The sequence below is a fragment of the Gopherus flavomarginatus genome, assembly GCF_025201925.1.
Source record: "Gopherus flavomarginatus isolate rGopFla2 chromosome 13 unlocalized genomic scaffold, rGopFla2.mat.asm SUPER_13_unloc_3, whole genome shotgun sequence".
Lineage (NCBI taxonomy): Eukaryota > Metazoa > Chordata > Testudines > Testudinidae > Gopherus > Gopherus flavomarginatus.
The window spans coordinates 1,700,208-1,717,292 of record NW_026114611.1 but is presented as its reverse complement, the minus strand read 5'-3'; positions in this window follow the sequence as shown (position 1 = coordinate 1,717,292).

Sequence of the window (17,085 nt, the reverse complement as noted above, 5' to 3'; positions counted from 1 at the left end):
CCTTCCTTCCTTTCTCCCCACTAATTCCCTGATGGATCCAGACCCCTTCCCCTGGGGTCTCACACCAGAATAAAAAAAAATGATCAGGTTCTTAAACAAGAAAAGCTTTTAATTAAAGAAGGAAAAATTCTTTGTAAATCTCAGTAAAAATTATCTTTGTAAATTTAAGATGGAATATGTTACAGGGTCTCTCAGCTATAGACACTGGGAATACCCTCCCAGCCTAAGTATACAAGTACAAATTAAAATCCTTTCAGCAAAATACAAATTTGAACTTCTTTCAGCCAAATACACATTTGCAAATAATGAAAACAAACATAAGCCTAACTCGCCTTATCTACCTAGTACTCACTATTCTGGACATATAAGAGACTGTATCAGAGAGATTGGAGAGAAACCTGGTTGCACGTCTGGTCACTTTCAGAACCCAGAGAGAACAAGAACCAAACACTAACAGAACACACAAAACTTGCCTCCCTCAAGATTTGAAAGTATCCTGTCCCCTGACTGGTCCTCTGGTCAGGTGACAGCCAGGCTCATTGAACTTGTTAACCTTTTACAGGCAAAAGAGATATGAAGTACCGTTCTGTTAACCCTTAACTATCTGTTTATGACAACAACAATCTATAGCAATGTCGTTAGCCACAAACACACTCTCATCGTGCTCCAGCTGGAAGGGAAATGGGCAGGAACTCTTGCTTTTCACCATGGACACACTTACACTAATGCACAGCTGTGAGTGTGCTGAGGGAGTTGGTCTAAGCCATTTGAAGTGACAGGTCTGTGACAACAGAATTATTGTGTAGTGAAACAGCTGTGTATTGAGTAGTTGTTGTTGAATGGTTAAGGTGATGGGCTAAAAAGCCCTTGGGGTCTCCTGGTGCAGGTTCAAATCCTGCTGAATACAGGATGCATTAGTGTGTTGTCAGTGCTGTTGTCTTAGTGCTTGAGCAGATTCTGGTCTCACTCTGAGGCTGTTTACACTTAAAATACTGCTATAGCACTGTGGAGAAGACAGTTGCTACAATGAGAAGAGAAATTTTCTTTCTCTCTAATAGCTATGTTGACAAAACAGTCTTTACTTTCACTTAGCACTACCTAACCATGGCTTAGATCAGCTTAATTATACTGGTTCTGGGGTTTTTCACACCCTGAAAGACGTACTTGTTACAGGGTTTATCCCATCACCCTCCCATTCCCTGGTCCTTCTCGCTTGACCAGAGAGCAGCAATACACGAAGTTCAAAGGTGCAAACAATTCAATGTTTATTGGCGTAAACTTCCAGCAGGCAATGATTCCAGTTTCCTTCCTCAGTATCCCCCTTCCCAGCTCTGACACCACAGAGACTTGCCTGTGTCCCTGTTCCCCTTCTCTGTTCCTATTCCCCCCCTTAACAAAACATAATTCCAATTCCCCTACCCCTACCGCTACCCCCATTCCCATTCCCCCCTTACATCCTGATTGACTGCAGACTATATAGTAAAACTGGAGTTCGCTTAGCTCTATCTTAACCAATCATTTTATTGAAATGTAACTAACCAATCCTAACATACTGTAACATGATTATCTAACCAATTATACCCCACCACGTTAATTGGTTTACATCCAACAATTTAATTATACAGCAGACAGAAACAGTTACAGAACCAGACAGAGATTATACAGACAACAATAGGAAGGAGGGGACTACAGTGATAGAACAACAAAGAAATGAGGATTTCACACCCCAACTGTTGGTAAGTGAGTTGTCCCCAGACAGGATGCTATCATGATAGAGGTTGTGGGTGCTGGTTGCTTAACTATCTGGCTCCCAAGGCAGGATTTTGAGGTTCACCATTACTCTCTCAGAATGCCAGCACCCATCTTTTGTTCACTTAAAACGTGAGCAGGGAGATTACAGCACCATAGAACTCATGAAGCTCCAGGAAATGTGTAACTTTAGATATAGGTGAGTGTGTCTAAAAAACAGCTGTGCTGTAGAAGGTCTCTAGCAGTGGAAAGAGATGTGCCATATCCATCTCCCTAAAGAGTTAATCAACTATTAATGAAAACTAGGGTTGACAAGTCATATTCTTTGTAGTATCAGGATGGTGGACTGGTCTAAAGTGCTAGTTATGAGACTCTTTTTTTCTCATCCCTTGGGTGTTCTGGTCTCTGCATGGAGACGTGGTTTCACATCCCACTCCTGATATTACCATTAATTCTATCCAGAGAAAATGGCCTCACTTCAATCTCCCTTGGAACAATAGAACACCATTTGCTTAGCTTTTCTATTCCAGTAGTTGTGTAAAAAGCTCCAAACCAGGGGGAAACAGGGCCTGTTCTCTCGACTCATCAATTTTTTGTCTTCCTTCATTCCAAGCCATTTTCTCAGATACATCCATATTTCCCACACTTTAATGAAACTTTAGGGTCATCACTTAATTGCCACACAACTGTACTTATGAAGTGAAGTGAAACACAATATTTTTTGGATATTCTTGCAGAAGAGTTTTGTTTTCTGACCTGGAATTGAACAGGGGCTACCCGAGGGGGACAATGCTACTCCCTTTTCTTGACTCATCCAAAAAACATAAGTTTGTGGTGCCCTTTGTTTCCTTGTTCTTCAAACACCTGTCAGGGATGGGCTAGGGAGACTTGGTCCTGACTCTCAGGGGCCCTCCTTGCCCTACCTTTCTATATGATTCTGTTGTGTGGGTTTGTGCTGTGTCGTTGTCCCACACTGAGCTGTTTTGCACAGTGTCACTTTGCACTCTGATGCATTGTTTCATGTTGTATGGTTTTTGCACTGCCTTGTGTTGTGTTGGTTTGAGTTGAGCTCTTTTGCAGTGCGTCATTTTGCCCTATGGGGGGTTCATTTACATGGTGCTGAATTGTCGGGCTTTGCACTCCTACATGTTGTCACTTTGTGCTGTGGAATGTCAGTTCACGCTGAATTGTTAGATGTTAGATTGGGGTGTTTCCACTTTTGTTGTTGTTTATATTGTATTGCGATGGCATCGAATTATAGAGCTGTACGGCTGCAAGGGCCCTGGAGAGGTCATGAAATCCAGCCCTCTCTGCTGAGGCAGGGCCAAGCAGAGACGATGCATTGGGGGCAAAAAAGGTAAAATGGCAGTGGAGTATTACCCTGGACTCAATGGCATTTCTCCATTGGTCTGTCTGCTTTGGGGCAGAGACAATAACACGTCCTGCTGCATTCGTTATTTCAAAGGGCGGTTTAGGATTTTCATTCTCATACACGGTGCACAAAGCAGGACTTAACACTCAGTGTAACATAAATGAGCAGCCCACAGATTCCGCCAGCCACAAAAAGCATTTGGTGTGAGAGCCCAGACCTGCCCCTGCCCCAGCCCCAGCCTCAGAGGCGGAGGGTCATCCACGACCTACCAGCTGCTAACTCCTAAACTTTCAGTATCTCTATTATCAGTGCCTGGAGTGTAATTTAAACCATAAGAAAAACTACACTGGGCTAGACCAAAGGACCATCTAGCTCTGAATCATGTCTTCTGACAGCAGCCAAGAGCAGGTGCCCCAAAAGCCACTCAGCAAGGCACCACTGAGAGTTATTATCCCAGCCCCAAAAGCAGACAGACCAATGGAGAACTGACATGACTCCAGGGTAATACTTCACTGCGGTTTTACCATTTCCACTTGCTAAACTCCCTCCCAACCTTCTGGGCTCCTAGAGCAGGGTACAGAGCCTGAGCCACAACACGTACACTGCAACTTTACAGCCCAAGCCACATTGCCCTGATTACTCCAACATAGGCCTGCCCTGGATGTTTCATTGCACTGGAGACGTACCCTAACATTATGTCTACACTGTGATTAACACACCCAGGGCAGTTCTCTCAAAGCCCGGGTCAGCTGACTCAGGCTTATGGGGCTGGGACTGCAAGACTATAAAATGACAGTGCAGACATATGGACTTGAGCCCAACCTCTGAGACCCCACGAGGGGCGATGGTTTCTGAACTCAGGTTTCAGTGTGAACACAAATATCTGCACCACAGTTTTTAGCCTTTCAGCCTTAGCATAATGAGCCCAAGTCAGATGACGCAGGCCAGCCATCCTGCCATATTTATCCCGGGAGAGATGGACTCTAAGGGTACGCTCCCATTGCAATGTAAGCCCAGGAATGACAAGCTGTGCTAAAAGCAGCACCCTGCAAGCCCCATATTCACCACCCTCATATAGTGATGATACGTTTTGAACAAAGTCTGCCTGGTGAGGGATCATTTTAAAAATCTTGAAGTGTTCATTTGTTGAACATTAATGTCTTCTTGCATTCTATGGGCTCACATTGGTTTGGGAAATTATGAAGTTTGCTCTGTGTGCATTACAGAAATATGTTATGAGGTTGGGAAATGCCCCCCACCAGCCTTTCAGGTGCGACAAGGGAGGAGCCAGACTCTCTGCTGGCCCACTGAAGGTATCCACACTCCCAAGGACTATTCCAGGAACTGTGTAAAATGCAGACTTCTCCGAGATAGCACAGAGACAATGGACAGTGCTTGACTCATGTCGTAGCAAAGGTACTTTCTAGCAAGTTGGAAGAAACTATGAAAGGGAAGTAGAGACATTATGAATTGGCCTCTCTCCCCCACAACTCAACAGCTGGAAACACATCTGGAGGACAAAGACTGAAATGAGATAAATCAGAAGAGAATAACAATAATACATTCAAATCAAAGTCCTCAAACAGACTAGTATTGGTTTTTCAGCAGAAAATTTTCAGTTTGGGGAATTTTCTTTTCCCAGTCAGACCTTGCCAAGGGAAGCAGGGAGAAAATGTTTGAGTTGCCTTCTTCAGGACAGCTTGCCCTAGACATTCTAGCTGTGGGTCACTGTCATGGCCTTGCTGAGAAATGGGGTATTTTTATAATTTGAGGAGGACCCAGGGTGTTTGGGGGAGATTATGAGGATGCTACCTTTTGAGATAAAATCTAATAAATACAGAACTAGAGAATTTCTTTTTTGAGAAATCTGAGATTTAGACATTTTATTTAAACTGGGGAGGGGGAGGAGAGAGGGTTGTCTGAGTTTCTGAGAAGGTTTTTGTTTGCAAGAAGCATTATTGTTTGATCTGTCATTGTACCAAAGGGGAAATGGTTGTCTATAAATGAGGGGTGAAGACTAAAAGCATCCAATGAGGATGGCACTTGAACCCATGCATGCAGAGCATAATGGAACAGCAGTCCATCACCTTAACCTCTCAGCTACCTCATCTGACCTGCTAAAAAAAGGGACAGTAGGAGAAATCTAAGGCCAGCAGTGATAGGGACACTAAGGAGTTTTTAAATACTAAGCAGAAGCAGGGGCTGAATGAGCTCCCTCCTCACATCTAGTGAGTAGCTGTGGGAGAGACTTCAGGAACAGACTGTTTTTGCATAGACACACCTACTCTGCCTAGGTATGCAGCATGATGGGGCCGTTTCCCCAAAATGACCAGTTGTGGCAGGTTACAAATCACTTTAGCACTGAGTGATATGAAATGCTATTATCCTTCCTGTATGAGAGAAGGGCAGCAGAACATACCTAGTCGGTCCTGATGGAGGGGTAGGTGGGTGAGGAATAGCTTTTATTGGACTGTATAGAAGTGATTGAGGACATCATCCTAAACCAGTGGTCCCCAAACATTACACACTGTGCCCTCTTATCCATGTCTGTGGCCCCTCAGAAGCCACAGTCGAAAACCGGGGCTGGGAGTGAGGCTGTTGCTTGCTGTGGAGAGGGGTGCAGACAAGGGTGAAGGGGGTCAAGGCTCAGCTGCGAGCCAGAGGCCCAGGCTGAGGGTGGGGTTGAGGAAACACTGGGACAGAGTAGGGCGCAGTGCTGCTTCCTTCATGGGGGCTGGCTCGGGCCCTGAGGTGCCCCCATGACTGTTCCTCTGTGTCCCCCTAGGAGTCATGCCCCACATTTTGGGGAGCACTGAAGCCTACTCGCTAATCAGGGGTTAGTGATGCCAAAGCCCAGGGAAAGGGAGAACAAGTGCAGGGGCCCCAGCACCAGAACCATGCCCCCCTCACTTCTGTCTGTGGATCTGCCCCCTTCTGCACCTTCCATTCATGGCCCCATCCACTATGTCACCTCTGTTCCACCCCTTCCCCCACTGGCCGCACCCTATCACTCCTTTACCCCTGCAACCACTGTGGCCCCGAGACCAGAGAAGCTCTGTGCCCCTGCTGCAGCTCCCGGGCCGTAGCAGGGAGTGGGAGCTCCTTCAGCCCTGGGGCTGACATGGGGCAGACTTTTCCAGGGGGGCCCAATTTGGCCAGGGCCCCTAGTCATAGGCCCCACTACCCCCTTGGCGACGCAAGGTTTGGGTACGCTGATCCCCACCCCCGAGCCTCCATTACGAGCCGCCCAGGCTACTACTGCTCAGTGTGTGGCCAGTCTCCCTGTGTTCTCTGCTGTTCGTGCTGGGGAGCCTGGCTGGCCTTAGGGATGGGGCCCCCCGGCAGCTGCCCAGGGCTCCAGGGGGTCAAAGGGCACTATGTGCCAGTGCAAAGGTGCTCACTACTCTCCCCTGCCCCAGTGCTCCTCCATGGTCCCATAGAAGGTTGTGGGGAGCGAGGAGCAACACTATGTGCTCCATGCGTCCTGGTCACTTTCCCCACTTGGGCTGTGCTGTGAGGGGAGCATCAGAAGCTGCTGCTCTCTGCCCTCCCCTTATGCAGCCTGGCTGAGGAAAGTGACCTGGATGCAGGGAGCTCGGATGATGTCGCTTCTCGCCCCCACAACCCCTAGGGTTGCCCGGACGAGCAGCGTTCCAGGGAGGAGCTGGCAGCAATTCCAGCTGCTCCATGCACACAGGTCAGTTTCCCCCGTGGGTGCAGGAGGCGGTGCAGGGGTTAGGGGTGAAGGGGGTGCAGGAGAGGGGCAATGGCTGGTGGAACAGGAGGGGAGTGTGGGAGTTAAGGGCAAAGGGGACACAGCGTAGGGGTTAGGGCACAGGAGGGGGCAGGAGTTGGGGTGAAGGAGGCTCAAGGGTTGGGAGTGCAGACCTAGTGGTAAAGGGGGAGGGCGATCGTCCAGGGGTGATGGGGAAGTGCCTAAGTACACATTTTGCTCAGGGCAGCAGTTCCCCTAAAGCTGGTCCTTGATAACATTTCTTGCTGGGAGGGAGAGTGTAGAAAAGGAAGGAGTCCTAGCAGCTCTTCTGGGAGCACAGGTGAAGAATGACTCCCCTTTCTCTAGATTCTCCCCGTGGGGTTCTGGGGCAAACAGAGCCGCATAGCTTCCACCGCTTTCTCCAGATTGTCTGTGCTGGGCTCCTGTGGAAGTTACAAAAGGCAACAATTACCTGACGTTTCTCAGCCATCGTGGACAGAGCCGCACAACTTCCTCTGTAAACTCTACAGGTTCAAATCAAGTCTCTGAAGTCCATCCACAGCTGGGACGGGTCATTCAGTCCTTTGTAGAGAGCATCAGTTTGTAGCAAAGTCCCTCCAGAGGTTCTAAGGGCTGGAGAAATATGCCTTCTAGTGAGCTATTTAAAGAGCTCGACCTGTTTAGCTTATCAAAAGAAGATTGAAAGGTGACTTCATTGAAGTTCCTTAATGGAGAGAAAATATTGGCTCTTAAAGGGCTCTTTAATCTAGCAGAGAAAAGCATAACAAGACCCAATGGCTGGAAGTTGAAAAGAGACAAATTCATTTTACACTTAAGGGACAAATAATCAACAGCGAGGCTGATTCATCATAGAAACAAGCTACCAAGGAAAGTGGTGGATTCGTCATCTCCTGATGTCATTCAATGAAGACTAGATGCCTTTCTGGAATGTGTTTGCCCCCAAAGTAGCTATTGTGTCATACAGGAGGCCTGTGATATGCAGGAGGTCGGATTAGATGCTCCAATGGTCTCTTCTGGCCATTAAGTCGACTAATTTCTGAAAAACTGAGTGTAGCATTGGGAGCAGCATCTGATGTTTTACTGTCTAGCCGGCTTGCTGCATAGAACAAAGGCTCTTTGAGTGGGGTGATCCACAGGGAGTAGCTCAAACCTCCAAAGTGCCTGGCCAGGAGAAGGACATTAGCACAGCAAGGGAGGGATGTGGCAGTGACATCACAAAGGCCTTTTGCAGGGCCTCTGACTATTGGTCAAAGGTGGTGGGGAGGTGTTGACCTCACAGAGAGATGCTGACATCAGCCAGGCAGGACAGGAGCGAGGGGCCAGGGAAACCTCAGAGACCCCTGTGGCTTTGCTTCAGCAAGTCTCCTTCTCGAGGTCTCTCTTTGAGGACTGAGAAAGTATTCGGGTTCACGTATGTGAGTGCCAGGAGGCACCTCTTTTGAGTTTTCTCCTTTCTTTTTCCTGTTTTTACTAGAAAACAGCCGTCCCTGTTTGGAAGGTAAGAGCCTCCTCAAGCGAAAGGGTGTCCTGGGCGTGTCACAGTTCGGATGCCAGTGGCTCCCCCACACTGTAAGGAAGCTCCCGCCGTCTGCTCTGTGTTCGCAGTGCGGGAGAGAGCAGCATCCACGGCAATGATTTGCTCCTGGCTGCCAGAGCAGAGCAGCAGGCTCAGCTGTCAGAACTTCCCAGACCAATGAAAGGGGAGGGGCTCATGGCTCTGTAGCAGGAATGCAGGGCAGGCGAGTTCACGACGAGCATTGTGGGATACTGGAGGAGTCCAGTTATGGTGATATAATGAACAGCAGCGTCTACTCTGTCACTTTAAGTTTGCTGCAAAAAGCTCTAGATCTCTCATCGAAGTTGTTTTATTTTGTCAGCAAAACAGGGCAGTTTTGTCGCCAGACGTGGCATTGCAGTTTGTACACCAACCACAAGCTGCCGACCGAGGTAGCCTTGTGTGTTTTTTACACACCTGAGCAATATAATTCTGCTGAAACAACTTTGTAGTGCAGACCTGGCCAAAGATTCACTCACACACAACTTGTAAGGAAAAAGTCACCTGCTCCTCTGCTTTGCAGAATCCAAACACAAACAAAGCTTGTCAGGCCCCAGTGGCGATGGCAGGGAGTCAGGTGTGGGCAGACAGTGGATTTTAGCCAGCCACAGGCACAATGGCTTAGCTGGCTAAAGCACGTGTTTTGTAAACAGGAGATCCTGGGTTCAACTCCCAGTGGTGCCTTGTTGACTGGTTGTTGGGGCACCTGTTTTTGGCTACTGTTAGAAGACAGGATTCAGAGCTAGATGGGCCTTTGGTCTAGCCCAGTGTGGTTTTTCTTATGGTTTAAATAACACTCACAGGCACTGATAATAGAGTTACTGAAAGTTTGGGAATTAGGAGCAGGTAGGTCAGTGGTCCAGTCCCCACACAGATGACACTCTCCCTCTGGGACAGGGACAGGGGCAGGTCTGAGCTCTCACCCAAATGCTCATTGCGGCTGCCAGAATCTGTGAGCAGCTTGTTTAGTTTACGCCCAAGGTTGAGTCCTGCTTTGTGCATCGTGTGTGAGAATGAAAATCCTAAATTGCCTTTTGAAATAACGAATGCAGCAGGATGTGTTATTGTCCCTACCCCAAAACAGACAGACCAATGGAGACATGCCGTCGTGTCCAAGGTAATACTCCACTGCCATTTTACCTTTTTTGCTTGTTAAACTCCTTTGATCTGCCCGGCCCAGGCTGTCCTCTGCCTCAGCTGCTGCTCCTGGCCTGCTTTAAAGTCAAACATGCAGGGGCCCCAGGGGAACAGGCTGGGACAGGGCAGCAGCCTGGGTTGGGCTGGGAAGATGCTGGGAGTTCTGGTTCCCTGAGAACTGGCCCAGCTCCCTTCTCAACAGCGAACAAATCAATTCCATGTCCCCTCCCCAGAAAAATCAGCCTGGAGCCAAGAGCAGCAGGGGACGATTCCCTCTAGTTCCCACCGAGGCAGGAGAGAACCCAGGGTGTTTCTATAAGAGCTTTTGGAACTGACGTGGGGAAACCAGTCTTTAACAACAGGCAGTTCCAGTTTAAGCTAAGTGTTTTTAACAATTTCTACAACATTAAAAAACCCTTCAATCGTAGTGTCACCATCCATAAAATTGCTTCACCCTTATAGGTTCCTAAGTGCACAACTAAACATCTCTTCAAATCCAAAGGAGTGGAGATCAGTCAATGTTCAGAGTCATCCCACAGAAAAGACCATGTTGTCATACACACTGGCCCGATCATGTGGCCATCGCCTTTCCCTCCTCTCTGTTAAAAGTTTCAGTATTTTGCAGAGAAACTTTTTTCCCTCAGGAGAGACCTGGGAACCAGGGCTGCCAGCCAGACAAACACGTTTAAGAGGAGGCGTCATCTGTCAAAAAATGATCTCCCTCCTTCAGTTCAGTGACACCCTGAAATGTTACTTATCCTGGCAGAGCCAGAGGATTGAAAGCAGCTACATCAAACCCCTGTGTAGCTAACAGGAATGAACACCAACACTCCCTTGTATCTGAAGAGATGTTTAGTTTTACCCTTGGTAAACTACAAGACTAAAGGGAAAGGCAGTGATGGTGTCAAGTATAAAGAGTGAAACACAAAACAATCATCATAGTTATGCCCATAGTGACTGCAAAATCTTTCTATATTCTTCTTATTATCATCAGTGTATTATTTTCTCTGGCATCTAGACATTGACTAGACCTTGACCAAGAAATTTGGATCTTGATAAAATAATCGACTACCCCTGGTTAAGGGAATGGACTTGACACCCACTCAGGCAGTGATTAGCTGCCAAAATCTTAACAACCGGTTGCCTATAAAAAGTTCTGATTTAAGTGGGGGGGGGGGTGGAGGAGGGGTTGGGGGAGGAGAGACATACCCATGGGGCCGGGAGCCCCTGCAGGGCCTGGGGCAAATTGCCCTACTTGGCTCCCGGCAACCCTAGATCTTGCAGCCCCTTCCCCCTTTACCTTGCCAGCAGCTCAAAGCAGCAGGACAACTCAGGAGCTCAGCTGAGCTGCCCAGCTGCTGGTCATGCTGCAGCTCTGCGAGGGGGTGGGGGGTCTGTGAGGAGACATCCTCGTGGGGCCAGGGGCCCAGGGAAAATTGCCCCACTTGCCCACCCCACCCCCATGGCCCCGGAGCTTGCAGCCCCCTTACCTTGCCAGCAGCCTAGAGGTCAGCTGAGCTGCCCAGTTGCTGGCCATGCTGCAGCTCTTCTGGGTGGGGGAAGCAGGAGAGGGCCCGGGAGAGACATCCTCGTGGGGCCAGGGGCCCCTGCAGGTCCTGGGCCAATTGCCCCACTTGCCCCCTCCCCTCCCTTCTGACCAGCCGTGGAGCGTGCAGCAAGACCCCACACACACCTTGCCGGGCCTCTCAAAAAGTGGCAGCAGGACAACTCTTGAGCTCAGCTGACCTGCCCAGCTGGTGCCGGCAGCTGGCCATGCTGCAGCTGGGGGGAAGCGGAGGAGGGGCCCGGGAAGCTTCAGCCTCCCCAGCTGGAAATCCTGGGAGCAACAGGATGGTCCGGCCCTTGGACTGGAGTTCTTTGTCCACCTCTTGGCCCTTTAACAACTCGTTCTCCACAGAGGTCTAATTTTAGCAACCGGTTTTTGGGAACCTGTGAGAACCGGCTCCAGCTCACCACTGCACTCGGGTGACTCCACGCAGGTTGAAGTGCTAACAACAGTGGCTGCCTTACAGCCATAGCTTTTAAACAGGGCAATACATTGATACAAATTCCTGTTAAATCATTTCTCAGCCAGAATCCATCGCCCACATACCTTAAGGGACTGGGCCACCATGTGGACGTTTCATTTCCCTCCTCAATTTCACACAGAGACACAATTTCCTTTGCACAGATCCAATAACAGTAAAACCTCCCTGTGTCTCTAGTCTGAGCCAGGGCATTCGATTGCAGTGAACCCTTCTCTCCTGCAATGGCAATGGTCAGACAGAGGGGACGTGGTCACCTGCATCCCTGCCAGGGAGATATTGGCTTGGCTCTTTCTTTCTGCTGCTGTTGTTAGTCCATGAAACATCAGGGATGGAATGCAAGGCTGAGCTCACACACCAATCCACATGGCAAGAGAGTATAAAATGCTGTTGCCTCGCCTCCATCTTGTTTTCAATCCTGCTTCATACCTCTGGAGGGACTTTACTACAAACTGAAGCTCTCTACAAAGGACTGTATGATCCATCTCAATCCAGAGACTTGATTTGAACCTGCAGTTTATTCCATCACTGCTACAAGCCTAAACCAAGAACTTTGCCATTCCTGGGTGTGAAAGGTTCAAATCCATGTGCATTTTATATAACAACCTGGTCTATGGATTGTGCCAGCTCTTTTCCACACACAAAGTCCAGATTATGGTCAAGCGACCAGAGGCCTAGCAAATAGGGATCAGCTAAGAGAAAGCCGGGGTAAACGGAAAGCCTTGCTTGCTAAGATAGGCCTGGTCAGCAAGTTACCAGGTGTTGGCGCTAAGAACTAAAGAATTGTGTCTTATTCAGAGTTGCAGATTGAACAAAGAATCCCTTTTCCTATTGTGTTAGTCTCCTCTGTAGGGAAACGTTCTTCCCACAGATCCAACTTTGAGTTTATAAGAAGTTGGCACATGTCAGTATAAGATATGGGATTCTTCCACCTCCCTTCCCAGGAACTAATGCCTGCCTTAAGACACATAAAAAGCAATCTTTATTGCCATATACTTTCACTGTTTCTTTGCTTTAACCCCTAGGAATGTACCTGCTGGACAATCAAAGGAGTTGCTCCATTCCTATGGACCCCAAATCAGAATTCAACAGAGATATTTTATACTAATAACATTTTATCAAAGTATTCATTAAATGTTAACGTGCTAACTTGAGACCATGGGCGGAGACATTATGTAACCTGTTAACCATTGGCTAATATGCTTATTTTGTCTTGCTGCAAAACCTAAGCTGGGGTGCGGAACTGCCTACCCCGTCACTGTCCCCCACCCATGGAAAATCTATATATTCTGCAGTAATCAGTTAATTGACAGTGCCTCTGAGCTTAATAAGCAAGGTGACACTCCGCCAGCGCTGTGTGCAATAAACTCCTCTGCTTGACCTCTACACGGTGTGATTTACATCCTTCAGAGAACAAAGAAAGAGGTGGAGGCCAGGTGACCAGATTGCCAGGGAAACAGAACAAGGACAGAAGAGGGACAAAAGGACCTGGCTGAGTTGGGCTGTTGGAAGCAAGGAGTCTGCTGGTTTTGGGACTCAAGGGGAGAGCCCAGGCTCTGAGTTTTGGGTCTCATGAAGATGGACTTTGCTGAATCTTCCTACTTCCTGTGCTAACAAAGAACTTTCCCAGGCTGTATTCCAGAGCACTAACAAACCTTCTGTTTTACAACGCTGGCTGAGAGTCACTGGGGATTGTGGAAGTTGAGGGTGCATGACTCCTTTGGGGGGGGCGTGTAAGGCTTTCCCAGGTGTCCTGCTAAGGTGACTCACTACAGGAAGCTTCTGGCATGGAACGGGTGCTGAAAGGTCCAAGGTCAGTCCCAGGTCGTGCTGAAGGCAAGGAGATTTCCCCCAGTGACAGAGTCCCCTGGGCAGTGTCACACTGATGAGGACTCTGCCTGGGTTTGGCTCAGAGCTGTTCCAGAGCACTGAGCCTGTGTCAGCCCCCCAGCATGTGACCTGCAGGCGCCACTCTCACAAAGCTCCCTGTCCCTGGGCTTTGGCATCACTAACCCCTGCTTAGTGACTAGGGGTCAGTTTAGGGCAGTGATTCCCAAAATGTGGGGCATGCCTCCTAGGGGGGCACAGAGGAATGTTCATGGAGGCACCTCAAGGTTGAGCCAGCCCCCATGGAGGGAGCACCACTCAGCCCCACTCTGTCCAAGCACTTTGCCTACCCTACCCTCAGCCTGAGCCCCTGGCCCAGCTGCAACCCCCTTACCTGTGTCTGCACCCCTCTCACCAGCAAGCCACAGTCCCACTCCCAGCCCTGGTTCTCGACCGTGGCTTCCAAGGGCCCACAGCCATGGTTAAGAGGGCACAGTGTGAAAAGTTTGGGGACCACTGGTTTAGGACGATGTCCTCAATCACTTCTATGCAGTCCAATAGAAGCTATTCCTCACCCACCTACCCCTCCATCAGGACCAACTAGGTATGTTCTGCTGCCCTTCACTCATACAGGAAGGATAATAACATTTCATTCCACTTAATCCTAAAGTGATTTGTAACCCAACACCAGCCAAAACTGGTCATTTTGGGGAAGCGGCCCCATCATGCTGCATACTTAGGCAGAGCAGGTGTGTCTATGCAAACACAGTCTGTTCCTGAAATCTTTCTCCCAGCTCCTCACTAGATGTGAGTTGGAAGCATATTCAGCCCCTGCTTCTGCTTAGTATTTAAAAACTCCATATTGTCCCTATCACTGCTGGCCTTAGATTTCTCCTCTTGTCCCTTTTTTAGCAGTTCAGATGAGGTGGCCAAGTGGTTAAGGTGATGGACTGCTGAATCCATTATCCTCTGCACGCATGGGCTCAAAATTAATCCTCATCAGATGCATTTAGTTTACACCCCTCCTTTATAGATAACTATCTCCCCCTTTGGTACAATAACAGACCCAACAATGTTGCTTCTTGCAAACAAAAACCTTCTCAGAAACTCAGACCGCCCCCCTTGCTTTAAATTAAATGTCTAAATCCCAGATTTCTAAAAAAAAATTTCTCTAGTCCTGTATTTCTTAGTCTTTATCTCAAAAGGTAACATCCTCATCATCTCCCCCAAACACCCTGGGACCTGCCCAAATAATTAAAAGACCCCCATCCTTAGCAAGGCCACAACCGTGAACCAGAGCTAGTGTCTAGGCCAAACTGTTCTGAAGGAGGCAACTCAAACATTTTCTCCCTGCTTCCCTTGGCAAGGTCTGACTGAGAAAACAAAATTCTCCACACTGAAAATTTTCTGCTGAAAAACCAATACTAGTCTGTTTGGGGACTTTGATTTGAATGTATTATTATTATTCTCTTCTGATTTATCTCAGTTCAGTGTTTGTCCTCCAGATGTGTTTACAGGTATTGAGTTGTGGGGGAGAGAGGCCAATTCATAATGTCTCTACCCCCCTTTCATAGTTTCTTCCAACTTGCTAGGAAATACCTTTGCAACGACGTGAGTCAAGCAGTGTCCATTGTTGCTGGGCTATCTCGGAGAAGTCTGCATTGTACATGGTTCCTGGGATAGTCCTTGGGAGTGTGGATACCTTCAATGGGCCAGCAGCAAGTCTGGCTCCTCCATTGTCACATCTGAAAGGCTGGTGGGGGGCATTTCCCAACCTCATAACGTATTTCAGTAATGCACACAGAGCAAAACTTCATAACTTCCCAACCAATGCGAGCACACACAATCCAACAAGATATTAATGTTCAACAGATCAAGACTTTTGAAATGATACCTCACAAGGCAGACTTTGTACTAACCATGTTACCATTATATGAGAGTGGTGAATATGGGGCTACCAGGGTGCTGCTTTGAGCACAGCGTGCCACACCTGGGCTTCCATTGCAATGGAGACGTACCCTTAGATTCCATCCCTCCTGGGATAAATATGGCAGCAGGGCTGGCCTGGGTCATCTGACTTGGGCTCATGGAGCTAAAGCTGAGAGGCTAAAAACTGTGGTGCAGATATTTGTGTTCAGACTGAAGCCTGGGTTCAGAAACCCTCACACCTCTGAGGGGTCTCAGAGGTTGGGTTCAAGTCCCTATGTCTGCACTGTAATTTTATAGTCTTGCACAGCCCAAGTCCCATAACCCTGAGTCAGCTGACCTGGGCTTTGAGACAGGTGCCCTGGGTGTTTTAATCACAGTGTAGACATAACGTTAGGCTACGTCTCCAGCGCAATGAAACACCCATAGTTGGTCTATGTCACATTAATCAGGATCTTGCAGCTAGGTCTGGAGTAAAGTTGCAGTGCACATGTCTGGGCTCAGACTCAGTACCCTGCTCTAGGAGCCCAGAAGGTTGGGAGGGAGTTTAGCAAGTGGAAATGGTAAAACTGCAGTGATGTATTACCCTGCACTCTATGGCATTTCTCCATTGGTCTGTCTGCATTGGGGCAGGGACAATAGCACATCCTCCTGCATTTGTTATTTCAAAGGGAGGTTTAGGATTTTCATTCTTAGACACTGGGCACAAAGTAGGTCTCAATCCTGGGTGTAAAGTAAATGAGCCGCTCACAGATTTTGGGAGCCACAATGGGCATTTGGTGTGAGAGCTCAGACCTGCCCCTACCCCAGAGGGAGGGGGTCATCCTTGAGGGGACTGGACCACTGACCTATCAGCTCTTAACACCTAAACTTTCTGCCTGTGAATGTAATTTAAACCATAAGAAAAACCATACTGGGTTCGACCAAAGGTCCATCTAGCTCTGAATCTTGTCTTCTGGCAGTAGCCAATGCCAGGTGCAACAAAAGCCACTTCCGAAGGCACCCCTGGGAGTTGAACCCAGGATTGCCTGGTTTAGGAAACAAGGGCTTTAGCCAGCTAAGGAACGCAAATGTGAATTTTGTCTTAATGGGCCACTGACAAAAGCATCCCAGACAGAAAAGCAAGAGGCTAAAAAGAAACCTAGTAGCTGTTGCAGTAGTTCAGTTGGGTGAGTGCTAAGCTAAAGGTCTGTGGTTCAATCCCAAGCTCTGGCAGGCTCTTCTTTCTCCCTTTGTGCAGGGCTGGACTGTTTTCTGACAGTGCAGCAGTTCCTTTAACTGCCACAAACCCCTCATTTCAGGCTATGCAGCAGGAAAAGACAGCATGGGCTTCTGCACCGAGCTGGCCCACCTGCCCTTTCATTCTTCTCTTGTTCTTCGTCAGCAAGGGGAAGAAAAAGAAGCTTTTCTTCAAGCAAGGTTCAGAAGGGCGACATCAGGATGACTTTCTGAGCACCGGCTCCAGTTCTCTGCTCTGCCACCTGGGCTATTGGAGGGCTGCCACCACTCGCTCTACGTTTCCCCATCAGTGTGTTCCAGGGTGAGCACAAGCTAAGCAGACAGAGTTTTGGTAGTGTAGCGGTTATCACATATGCCCAATACACAAAAGATCCCTGGTTCAGAAACAGGCTGGCTTCCTTTTCTCAGATTCCCCTTGCTGTCCAGGAAGGCGCTCCTCCTTCTGCTATTGGCCTGTCCCTGGGATAACTCCAACCCCTGCATGACAGAGGGTGCTGAT